The 10179-nt window shown below is 59.0% G+C and overlaps 1 protein-coding gene across 1 annotated transcript in view; it reads right to left on the bottom strand.

The window, feature by feature from the left end:
* Nucleotides 1–1536, bottom strand: part of ZNF831 (zinc finger protein 831) — a 93119-nt gene extending 91583 nt beyond the window's left edge. Inside the window, exon 1 of the mRNA XM_008248825.3 lies at nt 813–1536. The gene's annotated coding sequence lies outside the window, so the exon portion shown is untranslated. The remainder of the gene's footprint in view (nt 1–812) is intronic.
* Nucleotides 1537–10179: the final 8643 nt, after the last annotated feature.

Here is a 10179-nt window from a genome sequence, read left to right on the forward strand (position 1 = left end):
CAGCAGATCTTGGAAACTAAAAATAGATCTTTGCCAACTGATTCATCCCTGACTGCACAGACCGGGAGCTTCTCCCTCTGCTTCTCGGCTCCGCGTCCGTGACGTCCCGGCCTTTCTCCTCCTCTCCATCTTGGCTGTTTTGGCTTTTCTCCCTCTCCGGCTAAGCGGTGCCCCCACTCGGCTACCCTCCGACCCACAAACCTGCTTAACAAGCAAGGAAAGCAAGTCTCTTCCTGGCTCCCAGGTTGGAAGCCCTGCAGTTTGTACCTAATATTTTCCATGCGGATGTCTCTGCCTGTTGCGTCACACACACACGGTTCTATAGCGTGTTTCCGATTGCAGACCCTTCTATTTTAGACTTTGTTGATTTCTGCGAGGAAGGAAGCCTACTTCATACAGATTAGCTGGGTAGCTGGGTCTGATTGCTTCTGATTGCCGGGCTTAGGGCCACTGGGAGAGCAGGTTTCCCAAAGCCCCTTGGCTGGGGCGGCCACTCCCTACAGACCCCCCCGGAGTGTGGGTCTCTGCTCACTCCAGGCAGGGAGGGCCAGGGCAAGCCCGAGCCAGATCACACCTTTCGCCTCCGGGCCGGGAGGCTGTGCTGGGAGGTGGAGGGGAGCTCTGGAGCCCCCGGGCGCCGCAGCTCTCTCAGGGCTGTGAGTGGGGGCTCGTGTCAGGGACAAACGGGTGTGCTTCAAAGGGAGCCTCCATCATGTTTGCCTGGCAGCAGCCCGGCTGGGGGCTGAGGTCCCTTCACCTGGCCTTGCCTCCCGACCTCAGGTGCACAAGGAAATCACAAAGGCCTCTCTCACCTTTCGGAGGTCAGTCCGCGGGCGGGCGGGGGCTGCCGCACTCTCCCCAAAGCCGGAGGCTCCGATGAGGTAGCAGTGTTCTCTCTGCTGGTCCCATCTCTGCCTTTGCTGCTCTTTATGCCTCCTCTAGAGAAAATCGAGGGCTGGAGGTTTAAAAAAAGAAAAAGTGTGTGTGTGGAGGGGTGGGTGTCGGGGGTGCTGGGGCGGCGGGGTGGGGCGGGCGGCAGGGGCCATGGGCGTAGGGAGCAGCCCGCCCAGGCGCGGCTTGGGGTTTGATGGCCGACGCTGGTGCGGTGGTTTGCCTGCTGGAGCTCAGTGCCACGGCAGCTCCGTGCGTGGGCGGCGGCAGCTACACGGCTGGGTTTCAAACCATTACAGTGAACATTTGCAAACAGATAAAAAAACAAAACCATCCGGTACAAATGGAAACTTCTGTTTTCCTTTCTCTTTCCGCACTCTTTCTCCTTTGACTCTCCTCTGGGGTTCTGCAGGAGCAGGGTGGGGGCGGGCATCTCTCCCTCGGGGCTCCCCCGCCCCATCTTTCTCAGCCTCACGTGGCCGTGGCTGCCGCCATGGCCAGGCAGGTCGGGTCTGCAAGACTGGCCCCACAGCTTTGGGGGCATCCGGTCATCAGCGAGACCCCAGGGCACTTGCTCAGAGTCCAGCCACCAGCAGCCGTGAGGACGAAGGGCGTCCGGCGTCCACATCTGAGGATCGCTGCTCCTCTCTGCTTCCCCGGCTGCCTTAGAACTGGCCAGCCGGAGCCGCGTGAGGCACCCGTTCCCATGTGAGCCACACTTTTCCTGAAGAACGTTCTGGGCACAGTGGGATGAGACACTCCCCAAACAGAAAAGGGACCCTGGCCGGCGCCGCGGCTCACTAGGCTAATCCTCCGCCTAGCGGCGCCGGCACACCGGGTTCTAGTCCCGGTCGGGGCGCCGGATTCTGTCCCGGTTGCCCCTCTTCCAGGCCAGCCCTCTGCTGTGGCCCGGGAGTGCAGTGGAGGATGGCCCAGGTGCTTGGGCCCTGCACCCCATGGGAGACCAGGAAAAGCACCTGGCTCCTGGCTCCTGCCATCGGATCGGTGCGGTGCGCCGGCCGCAGCGCGCCGGCCGCGGCGGCCATTGGAGGGTGAACCAACGGCAAAAGGAAGACCTTTCTCTCTGTCTCTCTCTCACTGTCCACTCTGCCTGTCAAAAAAAAAAAAAAAAAAAAAAGAAAAGAAAAGGGACCCTGTGCTCTGATCCCTGGGGAACGGGGGCCTCCTGGCTTTGCATGGTCACAGGGCTCGGAACCCACGGGTGAAGGCTCTGAGAAGTCCTGCGGTGCAGAACCTCAAATTTGCTCCAGAGCCGACACTTCCGAACGTGTAAGAGCTCAGACGACGGGGATGCCGTCCCCCAGAACAGCACCCCCCCACCCCACCTTCCAGCCCCCACCCCAGTGGGAACTTGACCCAGATCTACTCGTTCATCCAGAGAGCAAGAGAAGACAAGAAAAGACAGAGCCTAGGAACGGGGCAGGGCCAAGTTCACCATCTCAGGACCTCTCGGCTTGGTGGTAACCAGAATGGCTGCCAGTGAACTTGAGGCTGTGGGCTTGGCTCCCGCACAGAACAGGAACAGGATCAGGGTTCGAACACTTTCTCGGGGCTGGGGGCAGCCGTCGGTCTCTCCCGCCCCCGTGGTCTCCTTCCCACGCCTCCAGCCCAGGGATGACACAAAAACAGTCCCCAGGGCCAGTGTGGGACAGAGTCCCTGGGCCTCCCTGCGTGGACCCCTGGTGGACACCACACAAGTCAGGTAAGGAGCTGCACCCCACACTGGAAGGCCTAGGTTCGATTCCTGGCTCCGGCTCCTGACTCCGGTTTCCCAGTAATGGGCACCCTGGGAGGCAGGAGGGGTGGCTCAAGTCCTTGGGATCCTGCCAGCCATGCGGCAGACCTGCGAGTCCCCAGCTCCAGGCTCCCGCCCCAGCCCAGAAACTGCTGTTGCAGACGTTTGGGGAGTGAACCGTGGATGGAGATTAGGAGATTCTCTCTCTCTCTCTCTCTCTCTCTCTCTCTCTCTGTCTCTGTCTCTTTCTCCCCTCCCTCTCAGATCTTTTGAGAAACTCAGATGAGGTGTCAGAACCTGTCCCCCAGGGTATGACCCAGGCCGCCGCAGAGCAGAAGCGTGAACCACAGAGACTCCAAGAGACAGGCTTGCTGGGAAGAGGGCGCCCGTGCTGAGGAGGCAGGGGGCGACACGGGACACAAGCGAGGAAGGACGGTGCCTCCCTGGGCTTGGGGGCTCCCCTGGGCTGAGACCCCAGCTTTGCATCACACCAGCAGCAGGCCTGGGCAAGCCGGTCCTGAGGGCAGTCACATCCGGCTGATCTCAGCCAAGAGTGATTCTGCCCCCAGGGGACACTGGGTCACTTCTGGGGACAGTTTGCATCCTCACCACCAGGGAATGCTAATCCGCATCTGGCTGGCCGAGCCGGGTGGTGCTGACAAGTGGGACAGCCCCAGATGTCAGAGGCACAGGGAGGGGCCCAGGAGCCTGCTCCAAGCACAGGGCCCTGCAGGGTCCTTGGGTGGGGCTCGGGTGGGACCCCGCAGGTGAGGCTGTGCATGCACCGCGGGCGGCCGCTACGTTTGCTCAAGCAGAGGTTTCCTTACGTTGAAATGACTTTGACTTTCTTGTTGGGTGACAAGTGGGAAACAGATGGGGCACAGAGCAGAAAAACACCCACTTCAGACCGCAGAGGGAGCGCCAGCTGGCCTTAGAAGCCCCAAGTCACAAGATTTTTTTTTTTTTTTAATAAAAGGAAAGAAATGGCCGGTGCTGCAGCTCACTAGGCTAATCCTCCGCCTTGCGGCGCCAGCGCCCCAGGTTCTAGTCCCGGTCGGGGCCCCGGATTCTGTCCCAGTTGCTCCTCTTCCAGGCCAGCTCTGTGCTGTGGCCCGGGAGGGCAGTGGAGGATGGCCCAAGTGCTTGGGCCCTGCACCCACATGGGAGACCAGGAGAGGCACCTGGCTCCTGGCTTCAGGTCAGCGCAGCACACCAGCCACAACACACCGGCTGTAGCAGCCACTTGGGGGGTGAAGCAATGGAAAAAGGAAGACCTTTCTCTCTGTCTCTCTCTCTCACTGTCTAACTCTGCCTGTCAAAATAAATAAATAGATAAATAAAAATAAAGGGAAGAAATGTTGGACACTGTGCGCCGCATGTGAGCAGGGGCACCGTTGGGCAGGGGCTCGCTGCAATTCGAGCGTCTTACAGACTCCATCAAAGGGCGTGAGCAAGGCGGGCCCTGCTGCGGCCCCTCCCTCTGAAGGAGGCCCCCGCAGTGCTGGCCACGTGAGTGTGTCCGCCCGGGTGGGGACTTCCTTCCCCAGAAAGCTGCGGCCCGGCTGCGATGCAGTCCTCAGCACTAGCAGGTTTCTCGAGGCGCGAGAACAGCAGGCGGAGGTCCAGCCCAGACCCAACACGGCAGCCGACTGCCCGCCCCACAGGAGGCAGCCTGGCCCACTGGCCGTGTCCCGTCCCTGCCCCTGCTCCCCCGCAGGACCGCAAGACACAAGCGTCCAGGGAATGGTCTCTGTCTCTGCAGGGGCAAATCCTAGCTGGTCAGGGAGGGCCAGGGCCAGCGCAGGCGCCGTGTGCGGATCCAGCACGCCGACCGCCAGGCCCCAAAGAGCAGGTTCCTTACTCAGCCTGGGAACTGGGCCCACGGGACCCGACACAAACTTCCTCTGAACATCAGTGCAAACCCAGCCTGCCGCCCCCACTCCGGTGCCTTCGCGTGCACCTGTCACTGACTCACAGGACAGGCTGCTGTCCCGTATGTGAGCACCTGCCGGGACAGAATTTAGCAAGGCCTCTGGAATAAAACAGTATAGAAAAGGGGGCCAGCATTGTGCACAGTGTGCTAAGCCACCACCTGGGTTGCCAGCATCGCATATGGGTGCCGGTTCATGTCTCAGCTGCTCCACTTCCGATTCAGCTCCCTGCTAATGCACCTGGGAGAGCAGCAGACGATGGGCCAAGTGCTTGGGCCCCTGCACCCATGTAGGAGACTGGGATGAAGCTCCTGGCTCCTGGCCTCAACCTGGTCCAGTCCTGGCCATTGTGGCTATTTGGGGAATGAACCAGCAGATGGAAGACCTCTCTCTATAACTCTGCCTTTCAAATAAATTAATCTTGACCGAAGAAAGAAAGAAGAAAAGAAGAAAAGAAGAAAAGAAGAAAAGAAGGAAGGAAGGAAGGAAGGAAGTCAGTCACAGGCCCTGCCCCCAGAATTCATGGTCAGTTGGGGTTAAAAAAGAATCTGATTCATTGACTGACAATCCGCACCTCTCTGGTGTGCTGGCAGGTAAATACCACATCGTGTCAGGGCGGGCACTTGGCCCTGCAGGTAAGACGCTCACAGCCCCCATCACGGCCTGAGTCCCACGCCCTTCTCCGTGTCCCGGTCCAGCTCCCTGCGAGTGCAGACCCCGGGAGGCATCAAGCATGGCTCGAGCAGTTGGGGCCCTGCCAGCCGCCTCGGAGACCCAGACTGTCCCCAGCTCCGCCTGCGGACTTGGCCAAGCCCCGACTGGCTACTGTGTGCATTTAGGGAACGAAGCAGAGGATGGGACTCTGTCTCTCCACCTCTCACATACATAGACAAAAAATTCAAACACGCACTGAACTCGGAACAGCACTATTGAACTCCAGCCCTGCCAGTCATGCCATGGAAAACCTCCACACCCAAAGCACCCGCCTGTGTACGAGGGCTAGGAAGGGCCGGGGGTCTAGAGCCCGCGGCTGTTGCTGGCTGAACTGGGGGGGCTTTCATTCCAGGGGTCCAGGCTCCGTGCATTCTAAAGTGATTTGGGGCTCCGTCGTGGCTCCAAATTCCAAGCCTTGGAAACGCCCCCTCAGGGTGTGGAGGGGACATTGAACAAGAGAGCACGGGCAGCCGAACCACAGACTGGGGTCTCACAGGAAGGAAGGCTGTTCAGAACCTGGCGGCTGCAGGGCCGGTGGTCCAGGGCTGCGGAGGCCGGGCTCCCAGCACCGGGGCTGAGTTATGCGTCCGTGAGCCGCAGCTCCTCCTGCCTCTCTCCCTCCTGGCTCTGCTTGCTCGCAGCGTCCACCCCGTCCCCACTGCCAACTACTCAGCCCCTTTGCACCCTGCACTCGATGGCACAGGGTGGGGGCGATCTGACCGGTTCACTGGGTCCACAGGGCCTCAGCGTCCAGCAGAGCCTCGTGGGTGTCCCCGCAGGGCCTGGCCAGCCCTGCATGGCAAAGCCTCCCCCAGGACAGGCTGCCGGGTCGGGGTCTGGGCCAATGCAGAGGTTCATGAGATCATCTCGTGTGGTTCTTGAACGAATTTTTAAGTTGTTTATTCCAACGAGAGTGACAGTGCAGCTCTGACACATCAAACACGTGTTTCCCTTAGACAAGTATTTAATCATCAATTTAAAAAATGCTAATTTTCTCCTAAAATCCACACGGGCAGGAGATGGAACCAGCATCGCTAAAATGATCCGCAGGAAGAATCGTGGAGCTGAGGACTGGCACTGCCTGACGGGCAGACTTCGCGGTAGCACGCGGGACCTGGGCCGGGATAGAAGGGAGCGGGAACCCAGAGGCCGAGCCACACAGACTCCCCTGACCGCGCCCAAGGCGCAAAACCGCCGAGTGGGGGGAGAAGCTTTGCGCCCAGTGACGCGCAGCAGCGAGAGCTCCGTCCCGTTCTTCACAGCTCCAGGAAAAGTAACTCAAAACGCAGCCCAGATGCCGATGGAAAACGGTTAGCACGTTAGAGGGAAAAAAAGGAAAAGCCTTGGGGCTTCGGGGTAACACTGAGAATTCTTAGATATGACACAAAATGGACAAAATCCCTAAAGTAAATTTCATTAAAATTGAAAACTTTCACTCTGCAAAAGGCCTTGTGAAGAATACGAAAACAAGCTTAAATAGGGAGCAAATATTGGCCAGACACACGTCTGATAATAAAGGCTGCAAGCCAGAATATATAAAGGACTCTCAACAGTAAAGAAAAAAAAAGAATTTAGTTCAAGCAAGACACACACACACACACACACACACACACGCCAACTGGGAAACAGACAGCAGACAGGAACAGAGGACCACAGTCACCCTCAAAGAGGTTCCACATCGCCATCAGGAAAACACGGGTGGAAACCAGGGGGCCACAGCCCTCCAATCAGGAGGGCTGTTTCAGAATCCCCACGCCATCAAATGCCAGCAAAGACCTAGGCAAACGGGTCGCCCACACACCAACGCCATGAAGGGGACGCAGGACAGTCGCGCCCAGACATGATGTCGGCTCTCCCGGAGAAACTAAGCGCGCACACCGGACGACCCAGCCGCTGTCCTCTTGGGCAGAGCCCCGGAGAAACGAAGGTGGATTTCCCGTTCTGAACCGCGAAGGAAGGGCCAGAGGTGCTTTATCTGAAGTAGGCAGACACGGGATGCAACCCAGACGTCCGCCAGCAGGCTGGCGATGTAGGAAAGCGTGGGGTCCCCACACGAGTCGCTGTCAGCGGGAGAAAGGAAGGCGCTGCCCGGCCACTCGGGGACCGTGTGCGGAGCAGAAGGCTGACCTTGCACGCTGTAGGACCCAGTGCGGGAGCATCCTCAAACCACAGAGACGACTCCACGCGTGGTCAGGGACGGGGAGCCCCCCGGGGCATCGTCGCCGTGTGGGCCCTTCCTGAGAGCACCAAGGCTGCGTGCATCCACAAGGGCAACATTACTTAGAAGCATGAGCACACGTGCCAACACGCATGCACACATACACACAGACACGCACACGCACACACACAGACACACACACGCACGTGCACACAGACATGCACACAGACACGCACGCACACACACACAGACACGCATGCACACCAACACACGCGCACGTGCACACAGACATGCACGCGCACGTGCACACAGACATACACACAGACACGCACGCGCACACACAGACACACACACACGTGCACACGCGCACCTGCGGCAGGTCTGTAGCCCCAGCCCTGCGTGGCACAGTGTGGGTTTCCTGCCCGTGGCCATGCACTCTCCTCAGTGACAGAAGGTGCTACCACTAGCAGAAACCGAGTGACGGGTCCGTGGGACCGCAGTGTGCTGTTCTTGCAACTCCCCATGGGTTTACAATTATTGAAAGATGGGGGGCCGGCGCTGTGGTGCAGCGGGTTAACGCCCTGGCCTGAAGCGCCGGCATCCCATACGGGTGCTGGTTCTAGTCCCGGCTGCTCCACTGCTGATCCAGCTCTCTTCTATGGCCTGGGAGAGCAGTAGAAGATGGCCCAAGTCCTTGGGCCCCTGCACCCACGTGGGAGACCAGGAAGAAGCTCCTGGCTCCTGGCTCCTGGCTCCTGGCTTCGGATCAGCCCAGCTCTGGTCGTTGCGGCCATCTGGGGAGTGAACCAGCGGAAGGAAGACCTCTCTCTCTCTGTAACTCTGTCTTTCAAATAAATAAAATAAATATTAAAAAAAAGAAAGAAAAAGAAACAGTTTCAAAAGCAGAAGAATATCAATTCGACAATAGCACGGGTGATCTGTGAGTAAACAAACAAACGTGATGACGCAGGTGTTCCTACGGCGTGGAATCTCTGGGCCGGCAGCCTCAGGCACCCCACCACGTCAGAAGCAAAGCCCTCGCTCTTCTCCAAAGCCCAGGTCTGAGCAGACTGAAAGCCCCAGCAGCCTCTGAATCCACGGAAGCCACTCCCTCAACGTCCAGAGGCCTGTCTCAACTCCGCTGAGGCCCAGCTGAACGGCACGGCAGACGTCCGTGTGGTGGGGGCGGCCGCAGACAGAGACACACACTGCATCAGGTGGAAGGCGTGCGCCCGCGAGAAGCACCATTGGTGTTTGTCCCCATCTGAAAGGAAGATACACTGCCAATTAAACCGCGACACAATGCTTTCTTATCACTGGGAATTTTTAATTTTACTTATTGACAGAGTTCTTTGAGACTCAGACAGATTTATATCACATATTACTGTCGTGCATACATAAAAATGAAAATACAAGTGCAATAAATTGGTTGTTATTCCTCCGGCTACTTTGCACTGACTCCAATGTCTCTGAACCTGATTCAACCCGGATTACCAACGTCTGGTTTACGTCCACGCCCCGTCCACCTCCGTCAGTCCATCCCCAAGCACTGGTGATGAGGCCCTTAGAAGGACCCAGAAGGCCGGCACCGCGGCTCAATAGGCTAATCCTCCACCTGTGGCACCGGCACCCCAGGTTCTAGTCCCGGTCGGGGCACCGGGTTCTGTCCTGATTGCTCCTCTTCCAGTCCAGCTCTCTGCAGTGGAGGATGGCCCAAGTGCTTGGGCCCTGCACCCCATGGGAGACCAGGAGAAGCACCTGGCTCCTGGCTTCAGGTCAGCGTGGTGCGCCGGCCGCAGCGGCCATCTGGGGGGTGAACCAACGGAAAAAAACAAGACCTTTCTCTCTGTCTCTCTCTCTCACTGTCCACTCTGCCTGTCAAAAAATTAATAAAAATAAAAAAATTATATACTGTCTGTCCACCATGGGCCCCTCCTCAGCAAGGTCATTAAACACAGGCTATCTGCCCAGGCCCACCATCCCTCCCACACCCACAATGCCCACAGGGGCCCCAGTAGGCTCCACGTCCGCCTCTGGACTCCCTCGGGCCAGACAGTGGTCAGTGGCGGGTTGGTTACAGGTGTTGCTACAGGGGGAACCTCAGGCTGGCCACTGCCCCTTGGGCTGTCCAGCCACACACAGCCGCAATTCTGCTAGGCCACAGGCTCAGTGACACACCGAGAGGGTCACACCAATGTCAGAGATACGTGAACACACGCCTTCTTACAGATCACGACACGCAGCGAGGGGCCGGTCAGAACCAGGTCAGGAGGAGAGCGAGGCAGGGACCACACCCGAGAGCAGCTCAGAGAAGTGGACAGAGAGGAGCCGTCCAAGGCAGGTGTCTAGGAGCTGTGACAGGGAACTCGGGGGCCACAGCCCCTGGCCATGTCTCTCAGCCTATCCTGCAGAGCCGAGCAGCCCCCAGGGCCCGGCGGTGCACACAGCAGAGGCGTCGTGCACGTCCGGGAGCAGCTCCGCCCCAGTGCCCTTCTCCCTGCCCGAGCACACGGAGCAATCACCGCCTGACCAGCCTCCGGCAGGCATGGCAGAGAAGGCGGGGGCAGACCCCATCGGCTTCCGACAGCCTCGGCCAAGAAATGGCACCTGCCCTCAGCCCACGCAGGTCAGCTCGCTGCGAGGTGGGGGGGTGGGGAGCCGGGTGCGATCGACCGCGCGCCCCGGAGACGACCAGAGCTGAGTGCGGCCGCTATGATGATGATGGAGAG

This window comes from Oryctolagus cuniculus, chromosome 11 (genome assembly GCF_964237555.1).
Source record: "Oryctolagus cuniculus chromosome 11, mOryCun1.1, whole genome shotgun sequence".
Lineage (NCBI taxonomy): Eukaryota > Metazoa > Chordata > Mammalia > Lagomorpha > Leporidae > Oryctolagus > Oryctolagus cuniculus.